We start from the raw sequence: 15,456 nt of genomic DNA, 5'->3' as shown, positions 1-15,456 counted from the left end.
GTCTTTCACAAAGTACATACCTTGACAAGATATTGAAGAAGTTCAATATGGATCAGTCCAAGAAGGGGTTCTTGCCTGTATTGCAAGGTATGAGATTGAGCACAGCTCAATGCCCGACCATGGCAGAAGATAGAGAAAAGATGAGTGTCGTCCCCTATGCCTCGGCCATAGGGTCTGTTGGTGTCAAAACCGGCGGATCTCGGGTAGGGGGTCCCGAACTGTGCGTCTAGGATCGATGGTAACAGGAGGCAGGGGACACGATGTTTACCCAGGTTCGGGCCCTCTTGATGGAGGTAATACCCTACGTCCTGCTTGATTGATATTGATGATATGAGTATTACAAGAGTTGATCTACCACGAGATCGTAGAGGCTAAAACCCTATAAGCTAGCCTATGGTATGATTGTTGTATATGTCTATCGACTAGCCTGGCCTCGGTTTATATAATGCACCAGAGGCCTAGGATAACAAGAGTCCTAGCTGAATACGCCGGTGGGGAGAAGTCCTTTTCTTGATCGCCAAGTCTTTGTGGAATCTTCCTTGTATGCGGCAGCTGTCCGAACTGGCCCATGAGTATACGGCCATGGGGGGCCTCGGCCCAATCTAATAGATTGGGAGACGACGTGGTGAGTACCACCTAGTCCAGGACACCGTCAGTAGCCCCCTGAACCGGTCTTCAAGTTAGGGACGCTCCTCGATTCTTCCAAACTGTTCTTCATCTTCGGTCGTCGGTCTTGAAAACTGGTTCAACAAATCTTCTCATCTTCGATCTTGAGGATCGCCGAAATGCATTCGACGAGTTTATACGCCGGGTATCCGAGGAGCCCCTTTAAGTTTCCGGCCTTTATCAATGCCTTATTATTTTTATGCCACACCTCGGGTTTGAAGTTGTTCCCGGGAGGCAGTGTCCTCTTGCGTCCGAGCTCTAACGCCGGACTGTATTTGAGGTATCTTTTGCAGCTGAGCACCAATGCCGGACCGCTTCCCAGCTCTAACGCTAGAATGTATCCGAGCTCCAACACCGGACTATGTGTCTGAGCTCCAACGCCGGACTATGTGTCTGAGCTCCAACGCCGGACTATATCCGAGGTGTCATATCACCTTGGTTCAAAAAAGTTTAAAGGAGTTTAGCCGAGCTTAACGCCGGAAATACCCTCTACAGAGCCAACCACTAGCTCCCAAGCTTTATGCCGGACTGCTTCCGAGGTGGTGCATCACCCCGAATGTGGGCCGATTTTTGTGAATATTTTTTGTTGGTGCAATTTATTCTATGCCGAGATATATAGCCAGTAGCCCTCAAGGTGTGTATCGGTCTAAAACCCGAGATGCACCTGAAGGACGACGTAAGACCGCTGATCCCAGTAGTCGCTGAGACTCAGGTTGATTTGCAAAATCGGCCTGAGGATCAAGTCCAAGCTCGGCAGAATACTTTGGGACACTAAAAGCGGTGTGCTCAGTCCTCGAGACTCAGGTTGGGTGCGGCCGACCAACCTGAGAATCAAAATCTCCTCGGAAACTGTATTGCACTTAAAATTTTCTGCATTGGATAGGCAATGCAGTAGCCCCCGAGACACTGGTCGGGTGGCAATACCAGATCAGGGGATCGATGTGCCCCTTTAATATTTGTAAATAATAAGCCCGAAGCTCAGTAGCCCCCGAGCCTTAATGCGGGCACGGGTGGCCGGATTAAGGATCAATATCCATAGTAAAATCACAAATTATGTGTAATAACTCTATGTATCCAAGTACTTTACGTCATTAATGCTTGGATCCGCATTGTACAAAACTTTGTTGACCGACCATCGGCTTCCACCTCCTCGGCTAGTAGCCGAGGAGTGTTTGTCCTACTTTATAAAGCCTTTATGAGGGCAAAGATTTACGACAAACAAGGCAATCTGGCCATACGGTTTCATGAACAAAGGTATGCAGAGAGATATGTTATATTACTGTTTAACATAAGAAATGTCTTCCAAAGAAAATAGTCCCGCTATCGGTTCCTTTCTTTGGGTTGTCATGCTAAGCATGATCATGAAACCTCAGCTCTAATGTAAGAGCAAAATATCGAGGATTTAGTTTGGGAGGCCAGTTAATAGCCCCCGGTAGTGTTCGACGACAGTCGAGGTCAAGCCGTAAACACTTCGGCCATTGTTATGAATGGCCCGTCATTTAACACTGTCATCGGATTGCTGACCAGTTTACGCTTATTGTGACAGTCAGTTTTCGGCTTTCTCCACTGAGGTGCTTAACCATCTGAGCTGGAAGCACAATCGCAGTGGTTCTCCCTTTGCACACCTAGCCGAACAAAGCGGAACATAGGAGGCAAGCGCAGGAGACGGTCAACCCAACTATTGACCGAAGACACAATTTGAAACCAATGCATATATAGTGAGATCCGAGAATGTTTTTGCCGAATCTATAAAGGTGTCCAGCATTGCACTGCGAGACTTGTACTGAAAACACACAAATAGTTTAAAAGTGCCATAAACTTGGAAAACAAAAAAAACGTCAGTAAAAACTTGACGTCCGAACAAGATCAAGTGTTCGGTGCCAATCCGAAAATTGGGGAAAAATCGTGCTTCTGTCGTGCATTAATATTACACATCCGATCTCAAGACTTCAAGCGGGTCAGCCTACGGCTGCAACCTCCTATCCCGGAGGCGGAGTGCTTCTCGTTAGACCAGTTTAGCGAACTAAACTCGAGCGATCACTAGAGAGAAAATGGGTTATCTGGCTATTGACCACACACTCATGTCGAAAAAGGAGCGATAGAAAAAGACTTTGCAACGACCAAGAAGAAAACACATTTACTATAAAATAGCTCATATAAATTTTAAGAGCCCCCAAGTGACTTGGGTAAAAGATTTTATGTATAATGACTGTATGTACCGAAGTACTTATTGTTGGAAATATGCCCTAGAGGCAATAATAAAAGCATTATTATTATATTTCCTTGTTTATGATAATTGTCTTTATTCATGCTATAATTGTGTTATCCGGAAATCGTAATACATGTGTGAATAATAGACACCAACATGTCCCTAGTAAGCCTCTAGTTGACTAGCTCGTTGATCAATAGATAGTCATGGTTTCATGACTATGGACATTGGATGTCATTGATAACGAGATCACATCATTACGAGAATGATGTGATGGACAAGACCCAATCCTAAACATATCATAAGATCGTATAGTTCATTTGCTAGAGTTTTCCAATGTCAAGTATCTTTTCCTTAGACCATGAGATCGTGTAACTCCCGGATACTGTAGGAGTGCTTTGGGTGTACCAAACGTCACAATGTAACTGGGTGACTATAAAGGTATACTATGGGTATCTCCGAAAGTGTCTGTTGGGTTGACATGGATCAAGACTGGGATTTGTCACTCCGTATGACGGAGAGGTATCACTGGGCCCACTCGGTAATACATCATCATTATGAGCTCAAAGTGACCAAGTGTCTGGTCACGGGATCATGCATTACGGTACGAGTAAAGTGACTTGCCGGTAACGAGATTGAACAAGGTATTGGGATACCGACGATCGAATCTCAGGCAAGTAGCATACCGATTGACAAAGGGAATTGTATACGAGGTTGCTTGAATCCTCGACATCGTGGTTCATCCGATGAGATCATCGAGGAGCATGTGGGAGCCAACATGGGTATCCAGATCCCGCTGTTGGTTATTGACCAGAGAGCGATCTCGGTCATGTCTACATGTCTCCCGAACCCGTAGGGTCTACACACTTAAGGTTTGGTGACGCTAGGGTTGTAGGGATATGTTTATGCAGTAACCCGAATGTTGTTCGGAGTCCCGGATGAGATCCCGGACGTCACGAGGAGTTCCGGAATGGTCCGGAGGTAAAGAATTATATATAGGAAGTGCTATTTCGGCCGTCGGGACAAGTTTCGGGGTCACCGGTATTGTACCGGGACCACCGGGTGGGGCCACCTGCCCCGGGGGGCCACATGGGCTTTAGGGGTGTGCGCCTTGGCCTATATGGTCCAAGGCACCAGCCCCAAGAGGCCCATGCGCCAAGAGATAAGGAAAGGAAGAGGCCTAAAGGGGGAAGGCACCTCCTAGGTGCCTTGGGGAGGAGGGATTCCTCCCTTGGCCGCCGCCCCCCTAGGAGATTGCATCTCCTAGGGCCGGCTCCCCCCCTAGGCTCCCTATATATAGTGGGGGAAGGAGGGCCTCTCACACCACGCCTTTGGTGCCTGCCTCTCCCTCTCCAACACATCCTTCTCCTCCATAGAGCTTGGCGAAGCCCTGCCGGAGTACTGCAGCTCCATCACCACCACGCCGTCGTGCTACTGCTGGAGCCATCTTCCTCAACCTCTCCTTCCCCCTTGCTGTATCAAGAAGGAGGAGACGTTACGCTGACCGTACGTGTGTTGAACGCGGAGGTGCCGTCCGTTCGGCGCTAGGATCTCCGGTGATTTGGATCATGTCGAGTACGACTCCCTCATCCCCGTTCTTTGAATGCTTCCGCTCGCGATCTACAAAGGTATGTAGATGCATCCGATCACTCGTTGTTAGATGAACTCATAGATGGATCTTGGTGAAACCGTAGGAAATTTTTTGTTTTCTGCAACGTTCCCCAACAGTGGCATCATGAGCTAGGTCTATGCGTAGTTCTCTTGCACGAGTAGAACACAATTTGTTGTGGGCGTTGATGTTGTCAACTTTCTTGCCACCACTAGTCTTATCTTGCTTCAGCGGTATTGTAGGATGAAGCGGCCCGGACCAACCTTACACGTACGCTTACGTGAGACCGGTTCCACCGACTAACATGCACAAGTTGCATAAGGTGGCTGGCGGGTGTCTGTCTCTCCCACTTTAGTTGGAGCGGATTCGATGAAAAGGGTCCTTATGAAGGGTAAATAGAAGTTGACAAATCACGTTGTGATTTTCACGTAGGTAAGAAAATGTTCTTGCTAGAACCCTATTGCAGCCACGTAAAACTTGCAACAACAATTAGAGGACGTCTAACTTGTTTTTGCAGCAAGTGTTCTGTGATGTGATATGGCCAAAGTTGTGATGAATGATGAATGATATATATGTGATGTATGAGATGTTCATGCTATTGTAATAGGAATCACGACTTGCATGTCGATTAGTATGACAACCGGCAGGAGCCATAGGAGTTGTCTTTATTTTTTTGTATGACCTGCGTGTCATTGAGAAACGCCATGTAAATTACTTTACTTTATTGCTAAACATGTTAGCCGTAGTAGTAGAAGTAATAGTTGGCGAGCAACTTCATGGAGACACGATGATGGAGATCATGATGATGGAGATCATGGTGTCATGCCGGTGACAAGATGATCATGGAGCCCCAAGATGGAGATCAAAGGAGCTATGTGACATTGGCCATATCATGTCACTTTTATTATTTGATTGCATGTGATGTTTATCATGTTTCTGCATCTTGTTTACTTAGAACGACGGTAGTAAATAAGATGATCCCTCATAATAATTTCAAGAAAGTGTTCCCCCTAACTGTGCACCATTGCGACAGTTCGTTGTTTCGAAGCACCACATGATGATCGGGTGTTAGATTCCAACGTTCACATACAACGGGTGTAAGACAGATTTACACATGCAAAATCTTAGGTTGACTTGACGAGCCTAGCATGTACAGACATGGCCTCGGAACACAGAAGACCGAAAGGTCGAGCATGAGTCGTATAGAAGATACGATCAACATGAAGATGTTCACCGATGTTGACTAGTCCGTCTCACGTGATGATCGGACATGGCCTAGTTAACTCGGATCATGTTATACTTAGATTACTGGAGGGATGTCTATCTAAGTGGGAGTTCATTAAATAATTTGATTAGATGAACTTAATTATCATGAACTTAGTCTAAAATATTTACAATATGTCTTGTAGATCAAATGGCCAACGTAGTCCTCAACTTCAACGCGTTCCTAGAGAAAACCAAGCTGAAAGACGATGGCAGCAACTACACGGACTGGGTCCGGAACCTGAGGATCATCCTCATAGTTGCGAAGAAAGATTATGTCCTACAAGTACCGCTAGGTGACGCACCCGTCCCACAGAACCAAGACGTTATGAATGCTTGGCAGACACGTGCTGATGATTACTCCCTCGTTCAGTGCGGCATGCTTTACAGCTTAGAACCGGGGCTCCAAAAAAGTTTTGAGAGACATGGAGCATATGAGATGTTCGAAGAGCTGAAAATGGTTTTTCAAGCTCATGCCCGGGTCGAGAGATATGAAGTCTCTGACAAGTTCTTCAGCTGTAAGATGGAGGAAAATAGTTCTGTCAGTGAGCACATACTCACAATGTCTGGGTTACATAACCGATTGACTCAGCTGGGAGTTAATCTCCCGGATGACGCGGTCATTGACAGAATCCTCCAGTCGCTTTCACCTAGCTACAAGAGCTTTGTGATGAACTTCAATATGCAGGGGATGGAAAAGACCATTCCTGAGGTATTTGCAATGCTGAAATCAGCAGAGGTAGAAGTCAAAAAGGAACATCAAGTGTTGATGGTGAATAAAACCACTAAGTTCAAGAAAGGCAAGGGTAAGAAGAACTTCAAGAAGGACGGCAAGGGAGTTGCCGCGCCCGGTAAGCAAGCTGCCGGGAAGAAGCCAAAGAATGGACCCAAGCCCTAGACTGAGTGCTTTTATTGCAAGGGAAGTGGTCACTGGAAGCGGAACTTCCCCAAATACTTAGCGGACAAGAAGGCCGGCAAAACTAAAGGTATATGTGATATACATGTAATTGATGTGTACCTTACCAGTATTCGTAGTAGCTCCTGGGTATTTGATACCGGTGCGGTTGCTCACATTTGTAACTCAAAACAGGAGCTGTGGAATAAGCGGAGACTGGCGAAGGACGAGGTGACGATGCGCGTCGGGAATGGTTCCAAGGTCAATGTGATCGCCGTCGGCACGCTACCTCTACATTTACCTACGGGATTAGTTTTGAACCTCAATAATTGTTATTTAGTGCCAAGTTTGAGCATGAGCATTGTATCAGGATCTCGTTTAATTCGAGATGGCTACTCATTTAAATCCAAGAATAATGGTTGTTCTATTTATATGAGAGATATGTTTTATGGTCATGCTCCGATGGTGAATGGTTTATTCTTAATGAATCTCGAGCGTAATGCTACACATGTTCATAGTGTGAGTACCAAAAGATGTAAGATTGATAATGATAGTCCCACATACTTGTGGCACTGCCGCCTTGGTCACATAGGTGTCAAACGCATGAAGAAGCTCCATGCTGATGGACTTTTAGAGTCTCTTGATTACGAATCATTTGACATGTGCGAACCATGCCTCATGGGTAAAATGACCAAGACTCCGTTCTCAGGAACAATGGAGCGAGCAACCAACTTATTGGAAATCATACATACTGATGTGTGCGGTCCAATGAGTGTTGAGGCTCGCGGTGGCTATCGTTATGTTCTCACCCTCACGGATGACTTGAGTAGATATGGGTATGTCTACTTAATGAAACACAAGTCTGAGACCTTTGAAAGTTCAAAGAATTTCAGAGTGAGGTTGAGAATCAACGTGACAGGAAAATCAAGTTCCTGCGATCAGATCGTGGAGGAGAATACTTGAGTCACGAGTTTGGCACACACTTAAGAAAATGTGGAATAGTTTCACAACTCACGCCGCCTGGAACACCTCAGCGTAATGGTGTGTCTGAACGTCGTAATCGCACTCTATTAGATAAGGTGCGATCTATGATGTCTCTTACCGATTTACCGCTATCTTTTTGGGGCTATGCTTTAGAGACTGCCGCATTCACTTTAAATAGGGCTCCGTCGAAATCCGTTGAGACGACATCGTATGAATTATGGTTTGGAAAGAAACCTAAGCTGTCGTTTCTAAAAGTTTGGGGATGCGATGCTTATGTCAAGAAACTTCAACCTGAAAAGCTCGAACCCAAATCGGAAAAATGTGTCTTCATAGGATACCCTAAAGAAACTATTGGGTATAACTTCTACCTCAGATCCGAAGGCAAGATCTTTGTTGCCAAGAATGGGTCCTTTCTAGAGAAAGAGTTTCTCTCGAAAGAAGTAAGTGGGAGGAAAGTAGAACTTGATGAAGTATTACCTCTTGAACCGGAAAATGGCGCAACTCAAGAAAATGTTCCTGAGGTGCCTGCACCGACTAGAGAGGAAGTTAATGATGATGATCAAGATACTTCTGATCAAGCTCCTACTGAAATTCGAAGGTCCACAAGGACACGTTCCGCACCAGAGTTGTACGGCAACCCTGTCTTGGAAATCATGTTGTTAGACAACGGTGAACCTTCGAACTATGAAGAAGCGATGGAGGGCCCGGATTCCTACAAATGGCTAGAAGCCATGAAATCCGAGATAGGATCCATGTATGAAAACGAAGTATGGACTTTGACTGACTTGCCCGTTGAGCGGCGAGCCATAGAAAATAAATGGATCTTTAAGAAGAAGACAGACGCGGATGGTAATGTGACCATCTATAAAGCTCGCCTTGTCGCTAAGGGTTATCGACAAGTTCAAGGGGTTGACTACGATGAGACTTTCTCACTGATAGCGAAGCTAAAGTCCGTCCGAATCATGTTAGCAATTGCCGCATTCTATGATTATGAGATATGGCAAATGGACGTCAAAACGGCATTCCTTAATGGTTTCCTTAAGGAAGAATTGTATACGATGCGGCTGGAAGGTTTTGTCGATCCTAAGAATGCTGACAAGGTGTGCAAGCTCCAACGCTCGATTTATGGGCTGGTGCAAGCATCTCGGAGTTGGAACATTCGCTTTGATGAGATGATCAAAGCGTTTGGGTTTACGCAGACTTATGGAGAAGCCTGTGTTTACAAGAAAGTGAGTGGGAGCTCTGTAGCATTTCTCATATTATATGTAGATGACATACTTTTGATGGGAAATGATATAGAACTCTTGGACAGCATTAAGGCCTACTTGAATAAGAGTTTTTCAATGAAGAACCTTGGAGAAGCTGCTTATATATTAGGCATCAAGATCTATAGAGACATATCAAGACGCCTCATAGGTCTTTCACAAAGCACATACCTTGATAAGATATTGAAGAAGTTCAATATGGATCAGTCTAAGAAGGGGTTCTTGCCTGTGTTGCAAGGTGTGAAATTGAGCTCAGCTCAATGTCCGACCACGGCAGAAGATGTAGAAGAGATGAGTGTCATCCCCTATGGCTCAGCCATAGGTTCTATTATGTATGCCATGATGCATACCAAACCTGATGTAAACCTTGCCGTAAGTTTGGTAGGAAGGTACCAAAGTAATCCCGGCAAGGAACACTGGACAGCGGTCAAGAATATCCTGAAGTACCTGAAAAGGACTAAGGAAATGTTTCTCGTCTATGGAGGTGACGAAGAGCTCGTTGTAAAGGGTTACATCGACGCTAGCTTCAACACAGATCTGGATGACTCAAAGTCACAAACCGGATACGTGTATATTTTGAATGGTGGGCCAGTAAGCTGGTGCAGTTGCAAGCAGAGCGTCGTGGCGGGATCTACATGTGAAGCGGAATACATGGCAGCCTCGGAGGCAGCACATGAAGCAATTTGGGTGAAGGAGTTCATCACCGACCTAGGAGTCATACCCAATGCGCCGGGGCCAATCAAACTCTTCTGTGACAACACTGGAGCTATTGCACTTGCCAAGGAGCCCAGGTTTCACAAGAAGACTAGGCACATCAAGCATCGCTTCAACTCCATTCGTGAAAATGTTCAAAATGGAGACATAGATATTTGTAAAGTACATACGGACCTGAATGTAGCAGATCCGTTGACTAAACCTCTCCCTAGAGCAAAACATGATCAACACTAGAATTCCATGGGTGTTCGATTCATCACAATGTAACTAGATTATTGACTCTAGTGCAAGTGGGAGACTGTTGGAAATATGCCCTAGAGGCAATAATAAAAGCATTATTATTATATTTCCTTGTTTATGATAATTGTCTTTATTCATGCTATAATTGTGTTATCCGGAAATCGTAATACATGTGTGAATAATAGACACCAACATGTCCCTAGTAAGCCTCTAGTTGACTAGCTCGTTGATCAACAGATAGTCATGGTTTCCTGACTATGGACATTGGATGTCATTGATAACGAGATCACATCATTAGGAGAATGATGTGATGGACAAGACCCAATCCTAAACATAGCATAAGATCGTATAGTTCGTTTGCTAGAGTTTTCCAATGTCAAGTATCTTTCCTTAGACCATGAGATCGTGTAACTCCCGGATACCATAGGAGTGCTTTGGGTGTACCAAACGTCACAACGTAACTGGGTGACTATAAAGGTATACTACGGGTATCTCCGAAAGTGTCTGTTGGGTTGACACGGATCAAGACTGGGATTTGTCACTCCGTATGACGGAGAGGTATCACTGGGCCCACTCGGTAATACATCATCATTATGAGCTCAAAGTGACCAAGTGTCTGGTCACGGGATCATGCATTACGGTACGAGTAAAGTGACTTGCCGGTAACGAGATTGAACAAGGTATTGGGATACCGACGATCGAATCTCGGGCAAGTAGCATACCGATTGACAAAGGGAATTGTATACAGGGTTGCTTGAATCCTCGACATCGTGGTTCATCCGATGAGATCATCGAGGAGCATGTGGGAGCCAACATGGGTATCCAGATCCCGCTGTTGGTTATTGATCGGAGAGCGATCTCGGTCATGTCTACATGTCTCCCGAACCCGTAGGGTCTACACACTTAAGGTTCGGTGACGCTAGGGTTGTAGGGATATGTATATGCAGTAACCCGAATGTTGTTCGGAGTCCCGGATGAGATCCCGGACGTCATGAGGAGTTCCGGAATGGTCCGGAGGTAAAGAATTATATATAGGAAGTGCTATTTCGGCCGTCGGGACAAGTTTCGGGGTCACCGGTATTGTACCGGGACCACCGGAAGGGTCCCGGGGGTCCACCGGGTGGGGCCACCTGCCCCGGGGGGCACATGGGCTGTAGGGGTGTGCGCCTTGGCCTATATGGGCCAAGGGCACCAGCCCCAAGAGGCCCATGCACCAAGAGATAAGGAAAGGAAGAGTCCTAAAGGGGGAAGGCACCTCCTAGGTGCCTTGGGGAGGAGGGATTCCTCCCTTGGCCGCCGCCCCCCTAGGAGATTGCATCTCCTAGGGCCGGCGCCCCCCTAGGCTCCCTATATATAGTGGGGGGAGGAGGGCCTCTCACACCACGCCTTTGGTGCCTCCCTCTCCCTCTCCAACACATCCTCCTCCTCCATAGAGCTTGGTGAAGCCCTGCCGGAGTACTGCAGCTCCATCACCACCACGCCATCGTGCTGCTGCTGGAGCCATCTTCCTCAACCTCTCCTTCCCCCTTGCTGGATCAAGAAGGAGGAGACGTTACGCTGACCGTACGTGTGTTGAACGCGGAGGTGCCGTCCGTTCGGTGCTAGGATCTCCGGTGATTTGGATCACATTGAGTACGACTCCCTCATCCCCGTTCTTTGAACGCTTCCGCTCGCGATCTACAAAGGTATGTAGATGCATCCGATCACTCGTTATTAGATGAACTCATAGACGGATCTTGGTGAAACCGTAGGAAATTTTTTGTTTTATGTAACGTTCCCCAACACTTATATCATATCTTTGTTCAACCGAACTTTAAACGCATCTTAACCGACCGTCGGCTTCTCCCTCTTCGGTCAAGGGCCGAAAAGTGTTATGTACTCCACCTGTCGATAATATCGATAGTGTTTCTGATAACCAGGCAACCGGGCCATAAGGCTGTAACAGACAAAGCGCGCTCAGGGAACTTATGCTATATTACAGACGAAGTGTAAGAAGCATCTTCGAAGAAAGTAGTACCCCCACCAATACCTTTCTTCGGTGCTCATTATTACTATGAGACTTGTGCAATAGATTTTTTGTACTCATGAGTTCCGTTGTGTGCCGACCATGATTGAAAACAATAAGAGCGCTAGCTTTCGGCTTCACCCAGTCTGAGGTCAGAGCTCGGAGGACCCGGTCGTGACAATCGCAGAGGTGCTCCCTTTACTCCCTAGTCGAACAATCGGGAACGTAGGGGTAAGCACAGGAGCCAGGCAACCCAGCTTGCAAATCGCTTAAGTCAATATGGTGCATATTGTGGCGTAATACACGAACAAGGAACGAAGCCATAAAAGTATAATCATATGCAAGAGGAAAAGCTTCATAAAGGAAGCCCCCAAATAAACGGGGTATTTGAATTTATGCGTCACAAACAAAGTTTGGACAAGGAAATTTGTTACAAGCAACTTTTTTCCAAAAAAGTATAATTCTTGGTCGAACCGGACACAAGTTAGAAATTAAAGCTTTGAGCATGAAAGCGACTTAGCTGGTTAATGTGTTCGGTATTGATGACGCGGTCCGAGCTTGATGCGGGGCAAGGTTCCATCCCCCAAGCCGGTCTCGGGGTGGCGGAGCGGAGAGCTCGACACGCCGGAGTGGTGACATAGCACTGTCAATGCAGACCGGCAGAGTGATGCCGAAGTCCCCGAATCATTTTCCTGTGCACAAAAAATAGTGCAAACCGGAGATAATAGTAATAATGATAATTAAAAAAATGTTGCATAATAAATAATTTATGCAAAGTGAGGAATAGAAGAAATATGGCCTGGCGCCGAAGTCAATGTCGATGCAGGGCGTCAGCGTGATATAGTAAAGGCGTGGCAAAGCCTGAATTCACAGGTCAGTCCGAGCTCCGGATGCGGCGTTCGCCGGACTATGTACGGAAACTGATCGAACCACCATGTGACCCTCGTTAATGCGGTCACCATTTGATAGACCTGTGTACATATCATGGACAAACCAGAGTAATAATTCCTTGGGAAAAATGAACCCAAACAAGCAAAAAATACTGGGATTAATAGCACCTGGTTTATTTGTTGTAGCAATCCGAAGGAAGATGATTCCCAAAATTGGGACTCGCTCCGCACATCCATTGCCTGATGGGCGATAAAACGACGGCATGGCAATGCTGGTAAAGGTTGACTCGCCGAGGCAAAGCCCTCGACCCAGCTAACGTGACGGAGCTGGTCGGCTAGTGACGCCGGAGCGTCCAGAGTAGGTTGATGACGAGATGGCGAAGCCCCTGGTCTAGCCGAGATGTCGAAGCCTCGACGTCAGCCGATGAGTCAAAGTAGGTCGGCGTGATGAACACCAGCTTGAAGAAGCAATAGTGCGGCCCTGTCGATGCAGGTCGTGGCGTGGTCGATGCCGGCTTGATGAAGCGGCCGTGCGGCGATGCCGCTATGCCCGCTCCGTGTAATCCGTGGGGCGGCGATGTTGATGATGATTTATCCTTCGCGATGCCGGACTCTTGTTCGGCTTGCCGAGATGATGATCCGAAGAAGTTGAGCTCGGCTAAAGTGACGACGTGTCTAGCGCAGGTCGGCAGCCGTGGAGTAATATTGCCGGACTGGTTTGACACCAGCATGGTGTTGAAGACCATGTTCAAAAGATCTTAAAGTTAGTGGGGTGTGTTTGGGAACAAAACACAATACCCCATACAAAACTTCCTTCAAAAGGGATGTCCGAAATCCCGTTCATAAAAAAGATGAACTCGGGTCGGATTCGTTTTCGCGCAGAAAATAGATCCGAAAAGTGATGCACTAATTGGAAGGTTCCCGGAGTTTGGACGGTCGGATCGAGCTAAAATTTTGAGAGGTGGTAGATATAGGAATTCCGCAGCCGATCAACAGTCGGATCTTCCAAAGGACGTCAGAGCTAGAAGCTGGACACCACGCCCTAAACTCATCCAAATTTCCATCCAGATTTGACAGGGCTTTGGTATATCGTGGATTGCCAGAGATTCCTCCATTGGAACTCAACAAAATTTTCCAGGGTTGTTATAGACCCAATTCCACACAATTCCACCAAAGCGATCGTCAAAGCGATACTCGAGGAGGTGGTGGCGGCAGATACGAGTTCGCTGTCCAAAAAGGCAGCACGGTCGCTTGAGGGCAATGTTGACGTTGAGCCCCCGAGCTCCATAGATAATTCCTCCGTGATCTTGATAGAGATCGGAGTTGATGTTTGATGAAGGCCCTCGTCCGAACATGGTGATCCGAACATGGGGCGCAATTCTTGGTCGAACCAAAGTGACCAGTCGAACTGGTGACAAAGACGCCGAAGTCGCAGTTGATCTGCAGGCGAGGCATCGATCCTTTTGTCGATCACACAGCGGAACTCTCAATGAAAGCACCAATGTCGGTGTCAAAACCGGCGGATCTCGGGTAGGGGGTCCCGAACTATGCGTCTAGGATCGATGGTAACAGGAGGCAGGGGACACGATGTTTACCCAGGTTCGGGCCCTCTTGATGGAGGTAATACCCTACGTCCTGCTTGATTGATATTGATGATATGAGTATTACAAGAGTTGATCTACCACGAGATCATAGAGGCTAAAACCCTATAAGCTAGCCTATTGTATGATTGTTGTATATGTCTATCGACTAGTCTAGCCTCGGTTTATATAATGCACCAGAGGCCTAGGATAACAAGAGTCCTAGCCGAATACGCCGGTGGGGAGAAGTCCTTGTCTTGATCGCCAAGTCTTTGTGGAATCTTCCTTGTATGCGGTAGCTATCTGAACTAGCCCATGAGTATACGGCCAAGGGGGGCCTCGGCCCAATCTAATAGATCGGGAGACGACATGGTGAGTACCCCCTAGTCCAGGACACCGTCAGGGTCTATCATGTATGCCATGCTGTGTACCAGTGTAACGCCCCGAGACCGATGTGCCAGGTGTCTTCCAGTTATTCGCTGTTGTTGCCATGTCTTTTCGCTTGCGTGTTGCATCTTGTCATGTCTTCATGTGCATCGCATCATCATGTTTTCAAAACTTGCATTCGTCCGGGTTCTCCCAGTTCTCCCCGTTGTCCGTTCTGAGCCCAGACACACTTGCACGCGCCTGCGGCATGTCCGAAATATTATTTTATAAGTGGTCGGAAAATGTTCTCGGAATGAGATGAGAGTTGGCGTGTGGTCTTGTTATAGTGTAGATAGACCGCCTATCAAATTTCATCGCATTCGGAGTTCATTTGATGCCCCAACGGATAACTATAGAGACATTATAGTCGGTCAAACGTCGGACGTTTTCGGTCTCCGGAAACAGTCGCCGGGCCTCTATATCTCTTCTCTCCTCTTTGCCCGAGGCCTTCTGCACAACCCACACGCTCCAATCTACCCCTCCTCATGTCCGGAGCCGTCGAATCGTGATCGGAGGCTCCGAAAACCCCTCCTAACCCCCTAACCCTAGCATCTGTCAATATATAGCCCTACCCCTGCCAAAAATGGCCTAAACCTCCTCCCCCCGCAACCGCCATCGTCTCCTACCTCTCTTTCAGCGCCCAACCAGCACCCCGCCGCCAGAGCCACCCGCCGCCGCCGCCACGTCAGCCGCGCCGCCCCTGCACCCAC

The sequence above is a fragment of the Triticum aestivum genome, chromosome 5A (genome assembly GCF_018294505.1).
Source record: "Triticum aestivum cultivar Chinese Spring chromosome 5A, IWGSC CS RefSeq v2.1, whole genome shotgun sequence".
In the NCBI taxonomy this organism is placed as follows: Eukaryota; Viridiplantae; Streptophyta; class Magnoliopsida; order Poales; family Poaceae; genus Triticum; species Triticum aestivum.
This window is presented reverse-complemented; position numbering follows the sequence as displayed.